Source organism: Trachurus japonicus, unplaced genomic scaffold (genome assembly GCF_045865225.1).
Source record: "Trachurus japonicus isolate A0001 unplaced genomic scaffold, Traja_1.0 AP030199.1".
In the NCBI taxonomy this organism is placed as follows: domain Eukaryota; kingdom Metazoa; phylum Chordata; class Actinopteri; order Carangiformes; family Carangidae; genus Trachurus; species Trachurus japonicus.
Genome location: NW_028220332.1, coordinates 9903 through 24214, shown reverse-complemented (window position 1 = coordinate 24214; position 14312 = coordinate 9903). Strand labels below are relative to the sequence as shown.

Below are 14312 nucleotides of genomic sequence, written 5' to 3'. Positions count from 1 at the left end.
CTAGCGGTCAGCAGACTTCATCTCTCGAGGCGGGTGGGGGTCATGGTGCATTAGACCATGGGAACAACTTACGATGGAATATCCTTTTAAAGAATAATAAATATGAATAGTGAATTAAACTACCACAAAATCACGTGTATTATTATTATATTTGTAAAGTTAAACTATACAAAACACAAAGAAATACATAGACATATTTGATTTTTATCTAAAAACCACTAACAGTGTAATTACATGGATGTATGGTAATGCACCAGATTTTACCATCTATTTCCTTTAAAAAAATATATAGTATTTAACTATAGGCTAAATATAAAGACACTATTGATCATTGTTGTTTCCGGCAGCTTTGGGTCTCTCCAGTAAACAATATGTGTTGGTCGGCTGTGATGAACCTGTCAATCAAGAATAAAAATACAATCAATAATATTCATGAAATTTCCTGCTGGATTAAAATGATTTGGCAAACATTTGATACTCATTTGCCTTTCTTATTTCAGATTATATGATCAAAGTGTTTCGTTGGAACCCATATGTTACTGAACCATATTGACAGATTAACTGTACACATAAAATAAAACCACATGAACAAAATGTGGAATGATTACATTGTGGAAATGTAAATAATGATCAGACCGGAGACGGAGGTGAGTCGAGTCTGTTTACTCTCCACACAACAAAAACACTGAAACACCAGGTTGCTAAGTAACCATCTATTCTAAACTCTAGCTCTTAAAGGTACAAGCCCTCTGGTACCTGGGTGAATGTCTTTACTATGTTCCCTATTGTGGGTCACCACAACATATTCTGACATGGATGTTTATATGATAGTAGCTATATAGTTTAAATGTACGGTAACACTTTACATTATGGGTGGGATTCATAAGACCTTACATCAGGTACATCAGGTTACACTGCTATGGAATAACGTAAGTGTTTTGTTTTTTTTTCTAAAATAAAAGTCCCCTAATTGCACCTGGAAATAAAAGAACAAAATACTCCTCTTCAGCATTCAGCTAATAATTAAATTTACCTTTATTGTTTTGAGTAAAACATGTGTCGCTGATCTCCGAATATGTGGAATCAGTAGGTTGTGACGTCACTGTAAAAAGAAATTACAATAATGAGTATACTGTTTACTGGGTGTGATCAGGAGAAGGTTATATCACCAGAGTAGCCCTACTCCATGTGCTGCACTCTGTCCCGTTTACCCATGACCGCATTCAGAAGCTGGTTGGTTCTCAGGAAGTCTTTATGACTCGTTTCCTCATTAATGCATTTGGTGTACATGATCTGACACTGTGAGTTTCAGTGGTGGAAAAATATCTATTTAGACTATGTGGGTTCTTTCACGACTTTCACTATCAGAGCTACTTTAGAAAACGTGTCTTTGAACCATGTAGGACAGACAATCAACAGCAGCCAGGGCTTAGTCTCAGGGTGGGCTGTCATAGAGATCATCAATTGTGTAAATTTACAGAGATGGTTGGAAGCTTTGGGGGGTAAGAGGGTTCCAGACAAGCATAAAGAGTATAAAGACTTAGCTGGAGTTTTGTACAATTAAAAGAATGTTAGGTTTCCTTTCTTCATTACAAAGATCTCACGATCAACCTGCAGGGAAACATGTTTCTCTGCTCCCCTTAACCAGTTACAGAAACCACTTCATTGTTTACTTAACTAACCCGGTCACTGAAGTGCACACTCATTCTTTTTTCTTAAAAAAAAAAAAGTGAACGAACAGTTTGTTTACCAGTCTTGTTTTCTGACAGAGGGAGATCACTGATAGTGGAGTATGTGGGATCATTGGAGGTTGAGACACCTGTTGAAAAAATGAACCAACACACATTTATCAATGACATCAAACTGAGTTTTTGAGCTACATCAGATTATATTACATCATATCACATCAGGCTATCAATATTAATTAAAGGAAGAAAATATCAATATGATCTACAAAGTTAAGATATTTAATACTTATGAGATGAAATATTTTTCTCAATTTGGTGCTTCGCCATAGTGCTATGAAAAACCCCCCACCAAAGCTTAGACAGTTTGGTTCATCTTTGTACCTTAAAAGTGCTTTGATACTTACCGGGAAATGTTGCCAAATAATAGGTAGCTGTTGGTGCAGTGGAACTTCCTATATGCAAAATGAAAGGTACAAAATAAATAAATATGTTTTGGTCAATAAAGATACAAGATTACAACAAATTAAAGGGAATGGAATGTTTGGATCCACGATCGTTACCGTCTCAATCATAGAAGGAAAATTGTTTGATTACTCACCATGTGAAGGTTGACACACTGATATGTCCGGTATCTCTTCATAGACTGGATTTTTATCTTCAATTTCTATAAAAAAATATTGTCAGTGTCACAATACCATACAAGATTGTGATGTGGACTTTAAATTCTGAAGAAGTTTTTGCCATCTGTCATGAAAATACGTAATTAAGTATAATTTCACTCTCATGAATACATTGAGTAAATGGTAAATTAGAATGCCTCCAATAAAGCCCAGTAATGGCATTACATAGGTTTTAGGATTAGGGCATAGCAGGAGTTTACTTGTGCATTTTATTTAGAGATCATAGTTTATATCTAGAGATCATATCTGAAAGCATTTCCCATATGTCACCTCGTCTTTTGGACCTCGATCTCGAAGTAAGGCAGCGGATGACAAAGATGATGATGATGAGGAAAAGGAAGATGGGGATGACAAATAGCAAAGCAGTAGTAATCTTGTCTTCAGATCCGCATGGAAAACAAAAAAAATTGAAAACAACTAATGATTTTCATGATTACATTATTTTCAGGGTGCAATAACATTAATGAAATATGTTGTAGTTGTCAGTTTTTGTTTTTTTGTGGTATTCATACCCTTAATAATTGTCACTGTTGTTGGTGCTGGTGCTGGTGTTGACGTTGGTGTTGGTGCTGGTGCTGGTGTTGACGTTGGTGTTGGTGCTGGTGCTGGTGTTGACGTTGGCATTGGCGTTGGTGTTGGTGTTGATGTTGGTGTTGGCGTTCGCGTTGTTGTTCGTCTTCTTCTTCTTCTTGTTGACGTTGTTGTTGGCATTGTTGTTGTTGTGGTTGGCGTTGTTGTAGGCTTTGTTGTTGTTGTTGTTGGTGCTGTTGTAGATGTCAGCGTACCTGAGGGTTATTCCAGAAAAGAGGTTCAACAAACTCTGAGCCTAACTGAACTCTGAGTTGATTTACTCTGTGAAGTGAAACTAGTTTTCACATAATCATTCAATATGACGGTCCCTGAACACTAACACACCTAATTCTCTGCATTACATACACACCACAAAATTACATGTAAGCAACAGGCCAGTTCAGAGGAATATAATGAGATTCCTGATAGAGCCATCCCATAATGATGGAGCAGTGATTTTATTTAATTTTAATCTTATGAATTTAAGCATTGTCACAGTCAGTAGCACTTTGCTGCAGAATTATTTTCTACTCCTCGTTAGTGAATTACTCCACTCTGCTGCTGCAGCTGATGTCAGACGTGTCTATGTCTGTGATTGATCAGGTAAGTGAAAGATACCTGAGGATGTTGAACCTGCTTTGTAGTAAAGGCCCCAGGTGTCTTTCTTTATATTATGAAAACTGATTGAAAATGAAAATTTAAGAAGAATTGAAATATAAATAATATGCACAAAATTGATAAAAGTTGTTTTATGAAGCTATAGACAGAAGCTGAGTTGCTTCGCTTAGAATAATGAATGGAAACAGGGGGAAATAACCAGGCCAAAGCTGCAAACTGAAACAAATAATAGTAGTACCAAAAATTGCATGACAGTGGTGTTCAACCAGAGTCAGACCTGTTTGACTCCATTTAGCATAATATTTGTTCTGATCAGCGGTACGATTTTTACTTAATAGACAAATATGAAGGTTGTATCAGTCAGAACATTGAGCTCTAAATAAAGAACTGCTTCACTGTGTCTTATCTCCCTCCATCTTTCTGTTTCTCCCCTCTGGCATTTTGTCTATAACCTCACTCACTTTTGGTGACGTTCAGATACACAGCTCCTCCTCCACAGTAGTACAGTCCAGAGTCATCAAGCTGCACTTGTGGTATAGACAACGTCTTGTCCACATAAGAGACAGAACGACTGATATTTTTTTGTCTTCCAGCAACTTCTCTTCTCCATGTTGTATAATTTGATCCTCCAGGACATGTCAGAGTGATGCTGGTCATCTCTGGAGCATTTTTTATTGTTGTTCCTGTACAGAGCAAATACAGAGTGAGAAAATGTTAATGTTGTAATGTAAAGTCATGGGCTTTCTCCTGTTTTAATGGTAGATGTTGTGTAAACTAACTCCTGATCTGACTGAAGTTATTTGGAGAAGTGTTGTGTTGTTCAGCCCTCTGTCACTGATATAAATGAGGTGGACAAAATACATTACAGTTCATCAGCATCACAATCTCCACAATGATAATTGAGTCCAATTCACACTTACAGACTTCACACAGACTGAATGCCTACATTTTCCTGATAAAACTGGTATCCAGCTGTGATAACACAGTATTTAACATGTTGAGTAGGATGCTGTTGTTAGGTCACTCCACAGGATGGGAATCTTGAGTAAAATAAAATCAACTTAGCAACTCATTTAAGAACAGAAACATGAACAAGACTGATAAAGGTTGATGTTACCTGATGGGATCACTGTCAGATCCACAGCTGGTTGGTCGTTGCAGAAGTATCTTGCACTGTCTGAGACAACAGCTCTATTATTGTACAGTGACTTATCTGCTTGTGAACTGTATTGTTTCCGTGGATCATTGTATCTTGTCTCCTTGTCACCATCAATGGTAAAAACTGAAACCACCTGTCCATTAGTCTCTCTGCTCCACGTCACTGAACCCTCCACAGAATGAGGACAAGGCAGACAGACTCCCTGTTTTTCGACAACAACTATGGTATTTATTCCTGCAAAAGAAACAATTTCGTTTCAATTTATAAAACATAAATTTTATGATAACAAGCTCTTTTTTTTTCTTACAAATTTTTCATTAGTGTTTCCATAAAAAAAAAACATTAACGCCCCCAAAACAAACAAACAAAAAAACACACACACAAAAAAAACAGACAAATATAGTCACCCCATCCCACCCAACACACAAAGACAGGCTTAGGACATCAGTCTATAGTGTAACAATATAATTAATTAGACTAAATATATATATATATATATATATATATACAATAACACAGAAAACACACACACACACACACACACACACACACACACACACACACACACACACACACACACACACACACACACACACACACACACACACACACACAGAGCAGAGGGGTCATTCAATATGAACAATTTGGGACAGTAAGGAATTACAACATTGAAAAGTTTGGACAGTGCAAACGATACAATTTCCCTAAAAGTTTTGACTTCTGGACAATGCCAATGCATATCCATAAAAGATCCAACATCTCGATTTGGGCAGAGGTCGCAATTTGGGGAGGATACACGTTTCATTAGATGGAGTCTTTAGGTGTAACATCCTGTGTAAACATTTAAAATGTATCAGTTCGTGATTAGGGTTTCTAGAAGTGTGGTATAAATGATTCCAGCTTTTCTAAGATTTTGAACAAAACTATGGATGTGATAGGTAAAAAAAACCTCCCGGCTGCTTCTCTATGGCGGCGTACTGACATGTGCCGCAAACAACCACAAGTCAGATAACCCCAACTGTCACTTTAAATGTACAAACAAACACCATATCTCCTTATTGATCAAACCTTCAAAGATAACACACATTAAGCATGAAATACAAAACCTTAAAGGAAACGATGTAGTTGAATAAAACTGCAATGACCTGTCAATCCACAGAAAATGAATAATGAAAATGATCTTCTTATTCTTCTTATTGACAACAAAACACTGAATCAAACAGTGTGTTAGTTTGTCTCTTAGTCTGACTCGCAGCTGGGAACATAATGCACTTGTACTGTACATGTTCATTCTGTCATGCTAACAATACTGAAAATAGTGACGAAATCTTCTTAACACTGTGGTATTCCACCATCAACGACACCGAAAAAAAAATAAACTATGAAGAAATTTTAAAAAATGTATATTTTATAAACGTATTGATGGATTTAAAGAGTCCTTACCTGTAGAGACGTTACAGCCCAGGACCAAGGCCAACAGGACGCTGCAGAGCTGGACCCTCATCCTGACACAGACTGAACTGAAAACGACAGATCAGACCAGACTTTCTATGTGAGATGAGAACAGGAACTCATCTGTTTGGGTGTATTCATATTTGTTCCTCTTCAACCACACTGACGCGTCCAACATCGAAACCACACTGGCAGCTCACATTACTGTAATGTATCTGTAAATGTCTTGCAAACAACCCTGTGCATGTGAAGAATTAAGAGGCTTAGATTAGGAAATATGAGAATGTTTTAAAAGTTAAAGCTACTTTCAATTAACAATTTTATTTGTTCTCTTTCACAATAATAATAATAAAAAGGTTTAAGATTCTATGACCCAAACTTAAATGAATTGCTTCATTCAAGAATCACATGCGGCATATTTGAGGAAAATGGAAGGACACTGATTTTCACTGCTCAAACTTACATACAGTATAGTCACATGTACTTTTGTGTGTGCAAACTGTTTGCTATGATATTGGCTTAGAGCAGTGGTTCCCAACCTTTTTTCCTTGAAGGCCCCCCTGCTTTTGTCCTCAGAACAGACAAAGCTCTGTGGACCCCCTGAAATCTCTGATGCCCGGACCCCAATGGTTTAGAGGATAAGGACTATTTATAGGTTCGGACTGATCTATTTCAAGATGCCCTGACTTGATTCAAGTAACCACATCAGCATTGACTCAGCCCTCAATGTTCAAAATAAGTGCATTTAGAAATATTTAACACATGCAGAGGGTGGTGCAGTGGTTAGCATTGATGCCTTACAACATGATGGTCTTGGTTTTGATGCCTGGTCCTGCGCAGACACACACATACACACATGCACACACATTAGGTTGATTGGTGACTTTAAATTGTGCATAGATATCAATGTGATCTTGTTTATTTAGGTAATTGCTTGTGCAGTGCATCATTGTGCTTAGTACAGTTCATAGATTACTGTAAGCTCCCGGATCATTTGTGTTGTTTATCTGATTCTATTATTGTTTCCTCTTTTTGAAGACACAGTATGTTACACCCTTTTCACAATGAGTCATAAGTGTCATTGCAACTAGCAATGACACTTATGACTTTCATAGTATGAAAAGCATGTTTGTGGAGAAAATGACTGTAAGTTGTGATCAAAGATATTTTAATGTTCAAGTGGCAAACAGCTTAACATCCAGAATACAGGAAACAAAGAAGCAGCAAACAAACAGGAACAGATGAATGATAATAACATAATCAGCTATTTAGTTGCACAATCAGCTGATGTGTGGGACATGCAATGAGAACCAATGAATAGAAGAAAATTGTCAAAAGACAAACTGCAGCCAAAGGAGCTATTGAAAAGCTCAAACAAAATGACAAAACGCTGAGAATGAGACAGACAGGAAAACAAAACACAGCATGCTTGTAGACCTAGTTTCAGATCATTATTAGATCAACATTTGAAGAAAAGAAAAAGTGAGAAAACATTGTAGAAAATATTCAGCCGGGGTCAGTTGGTGGTTTTTCTCCCATCATTGCAAGCAAGTAGAACTTTTTGCACAAGAAACCTCCAAAAAGCAGGTAATTGTTTGTTCCTTTAAAACAGTGCTGGTTAACCTCTTTCTCACCTTTGCCCTTTAAAACCCCCCCCCCCCCCCCCCCCTTTCCTCCTAGACCATAGACTTTTTTTTATCTATTTTTGTGCAAATAAAGAGACTGCTTTTTTTTTTTTTTTTACAGTGTCTTAGTGTCTCGTTTGCTGCTCTGAGGGGGAAGTGGGTTCAGTGTCTCGCCCAAGGACACTTGGGCCGTCCCATTCTTGGTTGTTGCAGTGACGACCTTTCGGTTAGTGCATGATGCACTCTACCTTCAGAGCCACAGCCGCCCAGTAACCAGATGTCCTGCTAGTTTTGCAAAACTGCGGGTGTGCAGCGTATCTGAGGCCACATCTGTCTGTCTTGTCTGTCTGTGCATCTTTCTCTTCACTGAAACCTAATGTGAAAAGTGAAACTTAAAACAGAAGGTGAAGGTGAAAGAGAAAGCTTCCTGAAGGAATTGTTTTCTCTTTCACCTTCTCTCTCTCTCACAGACATGACATGAAAGACATGAGACGTGACTTAAACTTTCAGAGGACATATCCATAGGCTATATCATAAGAAGTGAAAGAAGTTGCATCCTATGCCAAAATTGTAACATTTTTGAATTTTTCTTCAGTATCACAGTAATTTGTGCACTACAAACCTACTTGTAAAAACGTGTGCAGGGTTTGGTGAAGGGGTTAACAAATACAGGATTCAAAGAAAAGAGTAGTACAGTAGCAGGGCTCAGAGCTAATCTCTTTCTATCTTAACCACACAGTATCAGACATAACTTCCTTTGTACCGTGTCTATTCACTGTGGGTGGGTGGGTGAAAGGGCTGCAGACAGACAGACAGTGTGCTACAGGTTTATTTTAGTAGAAGGTTGTTTCCATACATTTGTAGCATTAACACTGTCAAGCACATATTGTAGACTGCATCTGATCAACTGGTGTCCATTATGAACTCAATGTGTAAGTTAGTTTTGTCAACTTTACGTTTATTTAGCTTAGAATTTATTTAGCTTCCTCCTCCAGACATGTTTTATAATCTGGAGAAATCATCTGCCATTATTGATATTTAATTGAACATGGTGTTCTCTGATAGTCAATGTGCAAATATATTATAGTGCATTTAAAAACACAGTTGACCAAAGTGCAGGATTGATCAAACTATGCAATTACTGTGAAACAGTTGTCATACCGGCTGAAGCGCAAGAGCACCCTTCCTTTTACCAAAATACACATTCATGCTCCATTTCCACACACATAAAATGCCCAGATTTCTGTTAAAGGCCAAAGAGAAGAGTTTGTTGGATGTTTTTTTTTGTGTGAAACATTAGATCTGAGGAGCATGGACTCTTATTTCCTCATCCTAACAGGGTGTTTGTGATCATGCAACAAACTCCCACGGCCTGTCCTGGAAAGGTTTCGGGGTTTATCATCTCCAACATGTGCAGCTGGTATTTCTACATGTCAAAAGAAGAACTGACGCTTCCACATGTGAAACTGTGAGAGGAAGATAAATCTGTCTGTAATGACTACACTGTTGGCATTGTATGGCATCACATTGTTCATGGAAAAATGTGTCATCAAGGTCAAACAGAACAGGAAACAAAACAAAAACCACTCTGCATCACCCACTGAGTTTTATATATCATTAACCTTTTCATGGTTTCATGGGTTCATGTGTCAGTCAGACAAAGTGGCTTAAAATCCGACAACTTGAACCACTGACACGCAACTACTATACAACCACACAGACTGTTTCGCAAAAAATATCTGATATTCCTAAGAGATAATGATGCAGGTTAGTAGATACCATGAACCATGACCTGTCATTTTAGCGGGAGGTGATGCAACAGCATGATAACTGTTTACTGTAATACCACAGTGTGTCTTTTATAAGCCAACTGAAATAAACAAGTTGTGCATTTAATGTGTGTGTGTGTGTGTGTGTGTGTGTAGGTGTGTGTGTGTGTGTGTGTGTGTGTGCATTTAGACATTTAATCAGACTTGTGTTGTGGTGGAAGTTCTGTAGAAACATCACAGGTAACTGCTGGACTGTAGAAGCCTTATAATGATTTATTAACACTTATAACGATTTAGCAACGTATTTAACTGTATCATTACTAAACACAAACACGGACCATGTTATTACCACAACAGGTCACCAGAATACACTGATGCAGGAGAGTCATTATTTACACGATGCAAACTTCTTCATTCTAAATTTACATAGATGGCTTCATCCACAGGAGGAGGAGTTTGGAGAGGAGGTGTAACAGATTCTTCAAGTCTCTCCTTCTGTATCTGTTGAGCTGCAAAAGACAGAGAACGAACATGGAGATGATGGATGATTTATTTAACCTCTGCAGCAACTTCTCAGCCAGTGCAAAGTATGAAACAGCTCAGTGTCTGTTTAAGAGGAGGTGTTAGAAACAGCACCACCAAGTGGCCGTTTAAGGAGCCTACAATATTGGATGTGTGACTATGACAGATCTTGTATCATTTGGACCTATGTTTAATCCTCAGATTTCATAAATTTCCTCCAAATCTGATGCAACAAACATCAAATGTCTCAGCTTCAGCACATTTTGTATTTTCAAATGCAGGAAACCAAACACAAGTCAAACTATATTCACCTTTTCTCCGGATAACGACGATGATGCTGATCATGGTGATTAGATATAGAGCATCACAAGCACCGTGCGAACAGGCATTAGCCACAGGTCAGGAGAAGCTGAAGCTGTTGGTGATGCTGTCGTCACTGTCATTGTCGTTTCTGTTGTTGCTTTGTATTTTGTGTGGGGACATTGAAATATGCATTAAAACACAGGAAATAGAGACTTTCAGACATATCCACCTTAACCTGTGTGAATTATTATTATGCTCTTCATTCTCCTCTGTGTTGCACCTCTCCCTTTCTGCAGTGTCACTGATGTGCTGGACTGAACACAGATCCACAAGCACATGGAGTTTGTAAATAGTGACCACAGTATCAGCGTTTATGTAAAATGACTTGTGATCCCTGTCAATGACATCAATTAATTATGTACCTTAAATGACCCAATAGGCAACTTCCCATTGTTTCAGATGATCTGGTTGATTTCCCTTTCGGTCATGTGTGACATGCCCGAAATGAACCAAATAAATAAATAAATAAATCTGTGATTGCAAGATAACCAATTTGGAGGCAATGTGGCCTGGATTGGTCGATAACTCCTGTGCCAGAAAAACCCTTTCAGTTAACTGCTAAAACCAGTTCAGACAATAAAAGATGTGAGCAGGTTTCTTCTAGGTAATCTAGGATCCGGATTGCCATTGTTGTGGATAGGTTCAGCTAGGCTAGCAGTAACCCTGGGTAAATTGACCTCGCTTTGTGGTACAGCCTCATTTGCAAGCTAGACAATAACCAGGCTGCAACATATTCTGTTTGACCTTGTTCTTTTTGAATATCATTTAACTGTGTTATCATGTTAGACTCTACTGTAGCCTACTGTAGGCTCCTGAGCTGGCAGAGTCCAAAGCTAGGCAATAACAAAAAAAGGTGTAGGCTACCCATCATTACATTACAGTATATTGGTGTTGAATCAGACTATCTTGGGTTGTTTGTGGTATTCATACCTGCACTTGTCCATGATGTTACTGCTGCTGCTGCTGTTGTTGTTGTTGGCATTGTTGTTATTGTTGGCGTTGTTGTTGGCATTGTTGTTATTGTTGGTGTTGTTGAACCAGAGTCAGGCTAGCTGTTTAGCACCATTTTACGGATATGAGGGTTGTATCAGTCAGAACATCGAGCTCTAAATACGGAACTGCTGCAATGCGTTGTCGGTATGTCACTAAAAGACATCAAAAATAGAAACAATTAAGAAACAGAAGTTTGCGATTTTTGATGGATTCAAATGTTCTTACCTGCAGAGACGTTACAGCCAAGGACAAAGGCCAACAGGACGCTGCAGATCTGGACCCTCATCCTGACAAAGACTGAAATGACAAAGACTGAAATGAAAAGAACAGATCAGATCACAGACTATATAAGGTGAGAACAGGAACTCAGATTATTGCCTGAGCCACGACACAGTGTAGACTCGCTGCCTCAAAAGCTGCTACAATCCGATTTTAAACAGGTTTTTATTCAATATTGACGCCACTTGACAGCTGATTACAAATCTGCAATGTCTGTGTTTTAATTCGGCGTACCCCTCTGGATAATCGGATGTGTAGATTCTTAAATTTTTATCCTGATTCCCGACCGGCACCACACCGTGCAACCACTGTTAGCACTGGGCTAACCTCCACGGAAGACCACCAACACAGCTTACCGGACGCCGATCTAACTCACCAGGCCCAGTCTATGGGCCTGTGCCGGTAAGTCTCGCTGACCAAACGCTGACCTGTGTGTATTGAATCTACTCTCCGCACTGGGCTCCCTCTGGAGCCCTCGCGTGTACGTTAAGTCTCCACCTCTGCTACTGTCTCTGCTGACCTCACCGGCCTACGTTACCAACAACAACAACAACCACCACAACCCGTCACCTATTTCGACTCCGTTACTGGCCACAGTTGTGTTATTCCTCCCCAGAAAACCACCGACCCCACCGTGACATGGCTCCACTCACCTCGCCTGGATGTGACAGCTGCCTCCGGCTCAGCCAGAGGATCGACGAGCTGGAAGGAAGGATGTCCTTGCTGCACCAGCTGAGGGAAGACGAGCACAACATGGACTCGCTGGTCGTCGCCCTGGGTCCCGCTGCCAACTCCACATCCACCGGAGAACTCGACTCGACTGTCCCACTCACGTCTCCGGAAAATCCTGCCACCACGGCCGCAGCAGCTCACTGGTCCCGGGTAGGAGCTAAACCCAAGGCACTGGTCAACTTCACCCCCGCCCCCGGATCCCGTCGGAAGGAATCGTGGAATACTCTCCAGAAATGCACACCTGCATCCCTCAAATTGTCCAACAAGTTTTCCATCCTGGATGAGGATAATTTTCCCCCACTTAAAAATGACCACTCTCCTCCGTCATCAAAGCCGGCTCCCCTCACTCACGCACCCCGTCAAAAGCTCCGGAAAGCGGCTGCGCTCAGCCCCTCTGGGATCCCCCCTCGCCTGGAACCGATGTCGGGGAATCCCTCTTCCGTCCCGGCTGCTGTCCCCGCTGCCAACCCGGTCCGTCTTCACTCCGCGTCCTCTTCTCACAGCACTGACTCACGCTAGGGATCCACTGGCGTCAATACGATTTCTTGCCGGACGCGACGCCTCTGAAAAAACGGACGCTTCGGTAGGCGGGAACACAGACCGGCGAGTTAACGGACAGTGGACAAGCAGACCCCCGCCCCCCCGAGCTGTTCTCTATCTCGCTCCCCATTGGACAGTGACCCTGCGTCGGACGCGTTCATTTGCATAAAGTTGAGCTCCGGTCAACTTTTGGACGCGCCGCAACTGCTCGAACGGACGCGCCGCCTACCCAGAATGCTTTGCGGGCGCGTCATTAACGGTTTGACGCGTCCCATAGAAAATGAACTGGCAGGCGCGTCGACGCGGATGAAACGAACGCCAGTGGATCCCTAGCGTCAGACTCCACTCTCCCTGGCAACGGGAACCAGCAGCCGTCACCCCCTCGTCCACTTTTCTCCCCAACCACATTAATAGTTGGAGATTCAATAATCAGAAATGTCCGCTTTTTTAACGCCGCCACACACTGTTTCCCTGGGTCCACAGTTCCAGTCATACTGAGCAAACTCCCGGCGCTGCTGCACTCTCTCCCGTCCTCCATAAAACGAGTGGTTGTTCACGTTGGGTCCAATGACACCTCTCGCAGACAGTCTGAACTGACAAAAACTCATTTTTTAGACCTTTTAAACTTTTTAAGCAGCTGCGGGAAGTCTGTTTTTATTTCCGGGCCGACTCCCACCGTGGCCCGCGGAGTAGAAGGTTTTAGCAGGATTCTCAGTCTCCACACCTGGTTACAGTCCACCTGCTCCACTCGCAACATCCACTTCATAGACAATTTTAATCTGTTCTGGAACCGCTCCCCCCTCTTCAAAAACGACGGCCTCCATCCGAACAGGCACGGTAGCCGCATGCTAGCGGCTAACCTGCAGCACGCCATCCATACCACCGCACATGCATGACTGTTTACCTGCCACACCCCCCCCACTCACTCCGCTCACTCTTCTTCTCCGCCCAAAGCTTCACTGGCAGCTCACAGCTCACTCATGACCGCTAGCACCTCCCCCTGGTCACATCAGTCATTACACCCTCAACCTGTAACTTCTCACATTCAGACCATCATCACATGCAGGCACCCCCGCCCACTGAGCACAAGACATTCTGATCTGGTCAACCTGCGTCCACTTCCCCGGTCCTCACAGCCCCTCACAATGCAACATCACCTCAAAGTAGCCTTACTTAACACCCGCTCCCTCAACAACAAAAGCCTCATCCTCAGTGAATACATAACAGACAATAACCTGGATTTTCTCTGTCTCACTGAAACCTGGCAAAAACCCCTGGACTATTTTTCATTAAACCAAGCCACCCCCACAGGATACACCTAC

At 41.1% G+C, this 14312-nt stretch overlaps 1 long non-coding RNA gene across 1 annotated transcript; it reads right to left on the bottom strand.

Moving 5' to 3' along the window:
- Positions 1-307: 307 nt before the first annotated feature.
- On the bottom strand, positions 308-1822 carry LOC146960594 (uncharacterized). The gene is made up of 3 exons (XR_015035408.1): positions 1751-1822; positions 1034-1102; positions 308-395 (listed from the first exon to the last, which is right to left on the bottom strand). It is a non-coding gene; the product is annotated as an uncharacterized LOC146960594 (long non-coding RNA).
- Between the last annotated feature and the right edge of the window lie 12490 nt (positions 1823-14312).